Genomic DNA, 8,616 nt, shown 5'->3' on the forward strand with positions numbered 1-8,616 from the left:
GCGTCGGCTGCCGGGTTCCCCGCTGGCTGTGCCCCCACTTACGGAGCTGACTCCTCCCCTCCTCGTGCTGCTCCCAGCTGCTCCGCCGCACTGCTCACAGCCGTCTCCGCCTCCTTCCTGTGCTGTCCCGCACTCTGCGGGCGGCAGCTGATCCCCCGCTCGCTGGGGCTCTGTGCTCCAGCTCTCTCCTCTCAGCCGCCCCGTTGCCTCGGCGGGGCCGCCTTTTGTTTCTCCCGGCAGGGGTGCCCCGCCACTCAGCCGCAGCCGGATAAATGCCCGGCTGACGACCCGCGCCGACACAGCCGGCGCGTGGACTCCCTTCGGCTCCTCCAGCCCTGCAGGAGGTAAGCGGCCCCCTTTGCCATCGCGGGGGTCTCCCGGCGCCCCCGCTCCCCTGGGACAGGGGGACTACGCTCAATGGGCACTACTATATGTTTTATTCACGTAGACTCCACTAATTTACCCTGGGGTAGGTTCCCATCAGCATGTTTGCTCAATACGGTCCACATGTTCTGTAGTCATGCTCAGTGTTGGATGCATTTAATTAACTTCACATTTGGTTTCTATGGCAGAGGACATACTGCTTTTACCAGCAGTTTAATGATAGAAAGTGCATTTAATGAGTCTTCTTTTTATGTGAATATAAAATGAGGAGCTTCCCATCCTGACGTGCTGATTGGAGAAAAAACCTTGTCTTATATTTGAGTAAATGTGGTATATTTCTATTAAGAATGGGACTGAATTTGTCCATCCACTGCATGTATGCTACTGAGCAGTCACAACACAGCACAACTTTATCACAGAGTCTGTGGACTGTATTGCTATGAAACTTGGCTATGCTGCTAAAAGGGCATAACATCTAAATACAATGTAGAGAAACAGTGCTTCACAGCAGCTATCCCCACAAGTTTCCCAAATCTCATCTGTTAACTAGAGCACATGTACCTTTATGGTACAGTCCCTTAGCTTAACACATCTTTTGTTTCAGGAACATCTCTAACTGGGAAGCTAGCTCTCTGAGTCACATCATTCTAAGACTTTACTAAGGGGAGTTAGTTTCAGGGGGGGCAAGATTTCTATGTAACTGTTCATTCTATTTGATTACTGGGTCTTTTCTAGAAGTATAAGGATTTTTCTTGTGGTTAGCAGATGTGTCTAATGCAGGGGTGGGAAAAATGCGGCCCAGGGGCTGGATGTGGCCTGCCAGGCCATTCTATCCGGCCTACAGGGCCCCTAAAAAATTTAGAAAATTAATATTTATCTACCCCTGGCTGCCTATCATGCAGTCCTCGATGGCATGTTAAAACTCAGTAAGTGGCCTTCTGCCCAAAATAAGTGCCTGCCCCTGATCTAATGGAATATGTAGCTAATGCAGCTAACCTATATAAGAGAAATACCATTTAGTACTATCAATTTATTTTCTTTACAAACACCAAAGGTATTTTCACCTCAAAGATAACAGAAAACTGTCTCTCTAATCCTGAATTACTTGCAGATATTAGGATCTTCTAGACATCCAAGTATTGTGGTACCTAGGCATCTCATCAAACCTTTTACAGATTTGTTTTCACCACTTAGAGCAAGTTTCTGCTTTGTAAAATGTAAAATATTCTTCGGTGATTAAATAAGACTTCTTATTTTTCAAAACTGGACTTGCCTTGGCCAAGTGTGAAAAAGGAAGTTATTTTTCATGGTATAAAACAAAAATATCCTGTAGTTTATAGCTACCTGTCAAATTATATGTGAAAAAAAATTCTTAAAATAATTTTCTTCAAATTAGTTTTCCTTCATTGCTCTCACACATAAGTTAGCTATTGCAAGTGTTATTGCCATTATTTGCTTTTAAAATAATGCACTCACTAGGTGAAATTATCAAGGAAAGATTATATGGATAACCACACTATAAAGGAAGAAAAAGGATACATTGCTTTACCCTTTTAAACTCTGCTTCCTTGTCCACTTCCAGGGAGTTTCACCAAGAGAAATACTGCATTCACAAATGCCAGACATCCCTCATGCAGACAGGCAGACAAAGGAAGCAGGTGACTATGTTCAGAACACAATGGAATGTGCAATATTTTGCCTGATATGTAATCTAGCATCAGTTTAAAATATAAACCACCTACACAACTTTTAGCATGTTTTATTTTAATCAGAACTATTAATTTTAAATTACTTTTTCTAATCCACTCCCCCCCTCCCTAATTGGACTTCTTCTCATGAAGATGTAATTTATTTTATTTAATTTTTAACAATACTACTTAAAGAATCATGTCCTGGGCTACACAGACACCTGCTTATTTATTCCTTAAATGTTAAAATATGATACAGAGCAATATTACTGCTTTGTTTTCATTTTGAACTTTGCATAAATTCTATTTTATAATATGCCATAAACACTTAAGGTATTTTAGATTTTAAAATAGTAGAATACTTATGTATACAAATACAATGAGCACTGAGCAAGGCTAAATATATTTTAATGGCCTCAAATTAGGTCTTGCTAAATGTATTCAACATGTGTCATACTTGAATAAAATATTAAAATGGATACAGATCCTAAAAGTATAAACCAAGTCCTCTTTCAGAGAGATAGATAGCTAGATTATATCCCAAAATAAACTTTAGAGATGCTTAGTCTAATTGAATTAATTAATTCCAGTCAAGGAAATTTAAATATATATTTAAGAGCTGCAATACTCTCTCCTTGTGACCTAAGAATCTCTCTTCCTTTCCAAATGGACTCCAAACTTTGCTATATTATTACTGGGATTTATAAGCATGTACTACAGAAAAACTCTAAACTCACAAAACATCAATATCCAGTCTGAGAAAAAATAATTGTAAATGTATAGGGTTGTACGGAAAATTTACCAAAACCCCTCAAAGCAGCAAATAAGCGTCATGATGATTTGAATCTATTTTTTAGTCCTAAATCTAGGTTTGTCATTTTATTCGGACATTAAAGTATTTTCAGGATAAATTAAACTGTTAGGAACTTTACATGTAAATAATAAACATCGTGTCCGCAATATACCAGTGTATGGAGGCTGGCTTAAACTAAAAAATGAGAATATCAGTTCTCAGGCATCCTTTTGTACTCTACAACAGACACTAAATTATCTGGGCTGTCTTGCAAAAATTGGCCAAATTGGCTTCACAACATATAGATATGCAAAAGGTCTGCCTGCTTAATTCACACTAGTAATCCAACCAGCTTCAGTGTGACAACTTCTAGGAGTATAGGAGGTAGAATCTGGCTCTCGCAGCTGTGCATACATATAAAAGAACTGCCCATGTTATCCAGCTGAAGAAACACTACAAGTAGATGACCCCCTCTGTCCTTGATCATTTTTGGATCATTTATTTTTCTTCACAAAAGTGAGGGGAAAATCAAAAAGTCTTTCTGGATCAAAACCACTTATAATAAAATAAAATATTTAGGCTTTCTTGTATTTTGCTAGTTTTCTTCGTGAACTCAGTGAAAATAAAACAAAATTTCAAAATGATTAGGCAGTACTCAACATATGTGTCATCAAAAAAAAAAATTTTTAGCTGAAACATTTCTCCCAGCTCTAGCTATAACCCAGGCAGATTCATTAATAACTGGAGTGTCACCAGCACTTCAAGACCCAAACAGTTAGCTAGGTTAAGTCTAAGTCACCACCTAATTTTTACTACAGATTTTTTGTGCAAGGACAGGATTCAGGTTAAGGACAAAACGTGATTTATAAATCGAGCTAACAGTGCAATAAAGACAAGCCCTGTGAGAAGAATTTGTTAGTTACTACTACAGGACCAGCAAAGGGAATTAAGTATTTGGGACTCTGGTAATGTCAGTGGCATTATTTTTATTTATTATTGTTCTGGTAGTACCTAGGGACCTACCAAGAGCAAGGCCTCACTGTGCTAGGAAATATGCAAACACCGAGCACTAGAGTCCTTGTGCAAAGCGTGCATAGTCCTAATAGAAAAAAAAGGTAAGGGGAAAAAGCTACACCAAAAAGTAGATTGGTTGGCGTGAGGGTAGAAACATTACATTAGTTCCATGATTTGGGGAGGGATGAGGGGTGGATTAGAAAGGAATTAGCTACATGGAAAGACAATAGAAGAGAAAACGTAGGGAGCTTAAGGAGAAGCAAGGGAAGGGTTGGAAGATGAGAAGTGTAGTGCTAGTGCAGAGCTGGAGAAAACATCCAATCAGCACAGAACACAGGGAAATCTAGTCAAGGCTACACAAAATATTAGGTTCCATTGGTCTCTACTTAAACTACTTTTCCAGCTGCTCTCCTGGCTTCAGTCTCTGAGTTGTAAAACTCATTGACCACAAGAGGAGATAGACTGCATATATTACATATATTGCATTTGGGGTAAGAATCAGGAACATATGACTTTAAAAAATATGTTTATGACATTTGCATTAATCTTGTCATTAATGAAAATAAACTAAAAATCTATGATAAGCTTCATGGCTTGAGAGAGACATTTTAATATATGTTCTGACCAAGCCTTATCCTATCAAAGCTAACAATCATTTATGTAATTAAATACAATCAAATGTAGACAAATAACCTTGAGGGACATGATACTGCTCCCAAAAAAATTAAATGCTATTTTACTCAGTGACCAAAACTTAAGCACTTCACATGTAATAAATAAATAAATAAATAAAAGGTCAGAATAACATCTCAATCCTAGATCAGTTGTGACTGGAAGCAACTATGTGAAGTGATGGTTATTTGGTACTCCTAACATAAATCTTTGTGTCACACCACTTTGTAACTGGCACACTTGCTGACAGTTTCAACAAGGAAGTAACAGAGGAACTAGACATAAAAAATAAACTATAGGTTTCCCTTGCTTTATACTGTACATGCATTCCTGGAAAGTGGTGCATAACTCAAATTTACGTACAGGGAACCCACTTTAGAATGTAACTAACAGGGATACATTCCAAGACGTAGACCCCAGACCCATTTCTACCAATGTAGGTACGCAGCAACAGCAGACAGTACACACAAGCACAGGGCACTATCATAATGGGGATGGCAACTACAGAAATGTGTGTCGCAGACCATGAGCAAGGAGCACAGATCCACACAGTAAACTATATTTTGGTGCGCGTCACTCCCACAATGCACTGCACAAAGGAGCTGACTGCAGGCTTCCACCACACCGATCACATAACAGTGAATTCACCTTGCATATAATAAATTTTTAGTATAAAAAGGGTCATCATGTAAGAGTGAATTCACACATACAGAACTTGCATAAAGCAAGGGAAACGTGTGCTTGACTCCTCTAGAGGTGGTGGTCACTGCAGAAGCAGGTGGCTACTCATTAGCAGAAACAGCTTTGCTGTCATCCACAATGTATCATTTCTATACAGAAGAAGAGACAAGAATCAGTTTTCATTGCTGTCACTGTCACTTTCACAAGCATTGAATTCATGCGTATTTTAACTGGAAGAAGATTATGCCCAAAACACAGGCTTCTGGAGACAGACTAAAGAGGGGACAGTGAAGTAATCTAACACAACTCCTATCTTAAATTTTAAAAAGTATATTATTTCTGATAAAGGTAATCAATAATATTCAGGGTTAGAACAAAAACTCTACACTAATTTTAAAAAATAACATACAAGACAATATAGATTATTTTGTTCTCAGACAAAGTTACAACCACTCAATTTATGGATAGAGAAATTAAAGACTCTCTTGCTATTTCATGTAGTGACCAAAAATTAAGTACTTTATATATAAAAAGCTAATCAATAAATAAATAAATACAATTCAGTATAATGCATCAATCCCAGTTCAATGCGACTGGAAGGTGGTAGGTATTTGGTAGTCCTATTGTAATGCCTTGTGTCGCATCACTTTGCAACTTGTCGACAGTTTTAACAAGGAAGTCACAGAGTAAATAGACATGTAGAATAAACCACATGGCTCTTCTGGAGGTGGTCTCTGCAGAAGTGGGTGGATACTCATTAGATGAACAGGAGACTTCAGTCACAGAACCTAAACTAGTTACACGAATTTACACTCCTGTCTATGTCAATACGGTAATTCATTTACCATTACCATACACATCACCCTTTAATTTGAGCCTTCTGTTCATTACAACAGAAAAGACTACAAAACAATACATTTGGGGAACTATTTTTCTCAAGAGGCAGAAGACTTGGGTTGTGTGTAGATGAAACGAGGGGGGTGTGCACAACACTTTAAAGCAGGCTAAATGCTTTTGCGCTGCTCTAATGGTTTTGGTGTTTGCATGCCTTGGTGGCCTATTGTACATTAATTCCAGCTGCTGCAGGAAATTTGGCGGCATAATGCACCTTAAATGACTTGGGGCGCAGCAAACTAAAACTCCTCCAAGTATTTACATTAATCTTGTCATTAATGACAATAAACTAAAAATCTATACGTTTCATGGCTAGTGACAGACATTTTAATATAATTTTAACTCCTCCAAGGAGTTTTAGTTTGCTACCCCTACAGCTGCAGAGCGAAGCAGTGGGCTCTGTGCAGCTCTGCAGCTCTGCAGGAAGCCTTGCAGGCAGCCTAGCAGCAGCCTGGCAACAGCCCGGGAAGGCAGGCTCTGCCCAAGAAAAGTGGCCTGATCTCCGCCACCCCCCCACCGAGCCTGCCTGAGCTGTGCAGGGGTCCGGTGCTTCCCTCGCCCTCTCCTCCCTGCCACCAGAGAGGCAGGTAAGTCAGGTGTGCGCACGACACAGGGGTTTAATTGGCCCTAAATTGAAGCGGTGTTTTTAAAAACCAACCATTTCAATTTAGGGCCCCCGTTTCGTCTACACATGCCCTTGATGTCAGAAAAGGCTGTGTGTGTTTGATCAGAACTCTAACCCTCTCTCCATTGATACTACCCGCTCCTGTAATGAACATGCAGAATTAAATAAAAAGCACAGCCTGTTTAAACAAAAATCAACTTTGCCTTTCCTTATCCTTATGGCTTTGCATCTCAAGCTAACATCATTTCAAATATGCTAAAAATCCCAGTGTAATGGAAGATTCTGAAACAGGCATTAGATTTGCTCTAGTCCACCAAACACATCTGTAAATTTCAAAAGTGGCTATTTTTTGTGTGTGAACACAGGGAGGGAATTTGTTAGCCGTAATTCAACTTTTAATTAGACCAAAGAAGAGTGGTAGGAGTGTGTTTAATATATATTTACCAGTAGGTAGAAATTTTAAAGCTGTTCATGTAATCAAGATTTCCTGTACCCTGAGATAATAAAATAAGTCACAAAAGCAAAACTCCCTGGGTAAATTACAGTTCGAATGATATGTATTGGTTAATTAACGTATTTATAATCTTTTCTATACTCACTAATGTAACATTTTCAAGAAAAGCCTTATGTCAAATAAAATCTCAGATAATAGCATCCATGTAATGCACTGAGGCAATTTACAGTATGTCTGGCATCATGAAACAGCTTATTATGCATGGGTCCTACTGCAAACTAGAACTCCATTGCGGATTAAAAGCGTTTAATGGCTCCTTACTTTTTGGAAAAGACAGACCCTTCTTCTTCCAAGGCTGATTTTAGATACATGCATAACATACACAAATCTGTATTAAAAATATAGCCTGATATCCTTTGGAGAAAAAAAATAACTTGTTAGTTTATGTCAGTAGTCACTTCCAAAGTTTAACCATCCTGGCTAGCTTGTTCTTTTATCAAGGTCAACAAAACAGTTTTAGACCATATTCTAAGTAAATTCCCAGTTAATTTTAACACGGACGTCCAGAAAGGCTCTTCATAGCCTAAGCGTTAGCAGACAGTTTGCATGTGCCAGTCGGAAGAAATGGAAGGTCTACAGAGAATCCTCCAACTCCTGCTTTTCTTGGCAAACCCTGATGGACTGCTTCAAATCCTAGAAGGCACCATGGAGAGTTGGGGGGTTTTTTTCCTAGTTTAGCAGCCAGATGCTCGCTATGCAGACTGCTCTGTGTGAGATACCTTCGACCCAGGAAAATACAAGGCTGGATAAAAAGTGCAGCATGTTCACAGTGCTATCCTTCATTGACACAAGCTAAAGCAGTTAAAAGAGACTCCAAATCAATGTCCACATCTACAGATCGATAGCTACAGATATATATCTATAGATCTAGATCTATAGCTAGCTATAGATATATCTATCTATCCATAGCTACCTATATAGATATATGTAGATAGATAAGCTATATCTAGATCTACTGATAGATAGCTATAGAAATATCTATGTAGATCCAGTTAAATACAGATATACAGCTATAGAAATAGACCTAGCTGTAGCTAGATGGGTATATCTAGACAGACAGCGCTCCATACCCCTGTGCCCCACAGAAGACAGGGACCCAGGCAGCCCCGCACCCAGCAGTTGATGCTCCATGCCGCTTTCTAGCCGGCCCCCAAACTTTGCAAGGTCCTTCATCGTCCGCCCCCGCAAAGGAAACTTTTCCCAGCCCGCCCCAGCCCTTCCCCTGCAGAGGGCAGCCAGGGGTCAGGACCCCGGCGCGCCGCAAGGGCTGCTCTGGCGGCGCCTCCGCCCACCGCGCCCGCAACTCTGCAAACAAAGTAAGTTGCGGCCGGGCCGCGGGCCCCGGCCCCGC

At 40.0% G+C, this 8,616-nt stretch overlaps 1 protein-coding gene and 1 long non-coding RNA gene across 7 annotated transcripts in view; one reads left to right on the forward strand and one right to left on the reverse strand.

The window, feature by feature from the left end:
• Positions 1–8,616, reverse strand: part of MPPED1 (metallophosphoesterase domain containing 1) — an 81,607-nt gene that overhangs the window by 72,269 nt on the left and 722 nt on the right. Inside the window, exon 1 of one of the 5 annotated variants that reach the window (XM_025213193.1) lies at positions 8,378–8,447. The exons of 3 other annotated variants lie outside the window; for them this stretch is intronic. The gene's annotated coding sequence lies outside the window, so the exon portion shown is untranslated. Of the gene's footprint in view, positions 1–8,335; positions 8,448–8,616 lie in introns of those variants that run through there. One more of the 5 variants, XM_006031522.3, reaches the window with a different exon arrangement.
• LOC112551559 overlaps positions 8,477–8,616 on the forward strand; it is a 3,853-nt gene continuing 3,713 nt past the window's right edge. The window contains exon 1 of one of the 2 annotated variants that reach the window (XR_003095860.1): positions 8,477–8,581. This is a non-coding gene — a long non-coding RNA (uncharacterized LOC112551559). The remainder of the gene's footprint in view (positions 8,582–8,616) is intronic. The other variant, XR_003095859.1, reaches the window with a different exon arrangement.

Source organism: Alligator sinensis, unplaced genomic scaffold (genome assembly GCF_000455745.1).
Source record: "Alligator sinensis unplaced genomic scaffold, ASM45574v1 scaffold292_1, whole genome shotgun sequence".
In the NCBI taxonomy this organism is placed as follows: Eukaryota; Metazoa; Chordata; order Crocodylia; family Alligatoridae; genus Alligator; species Alligator sinensis.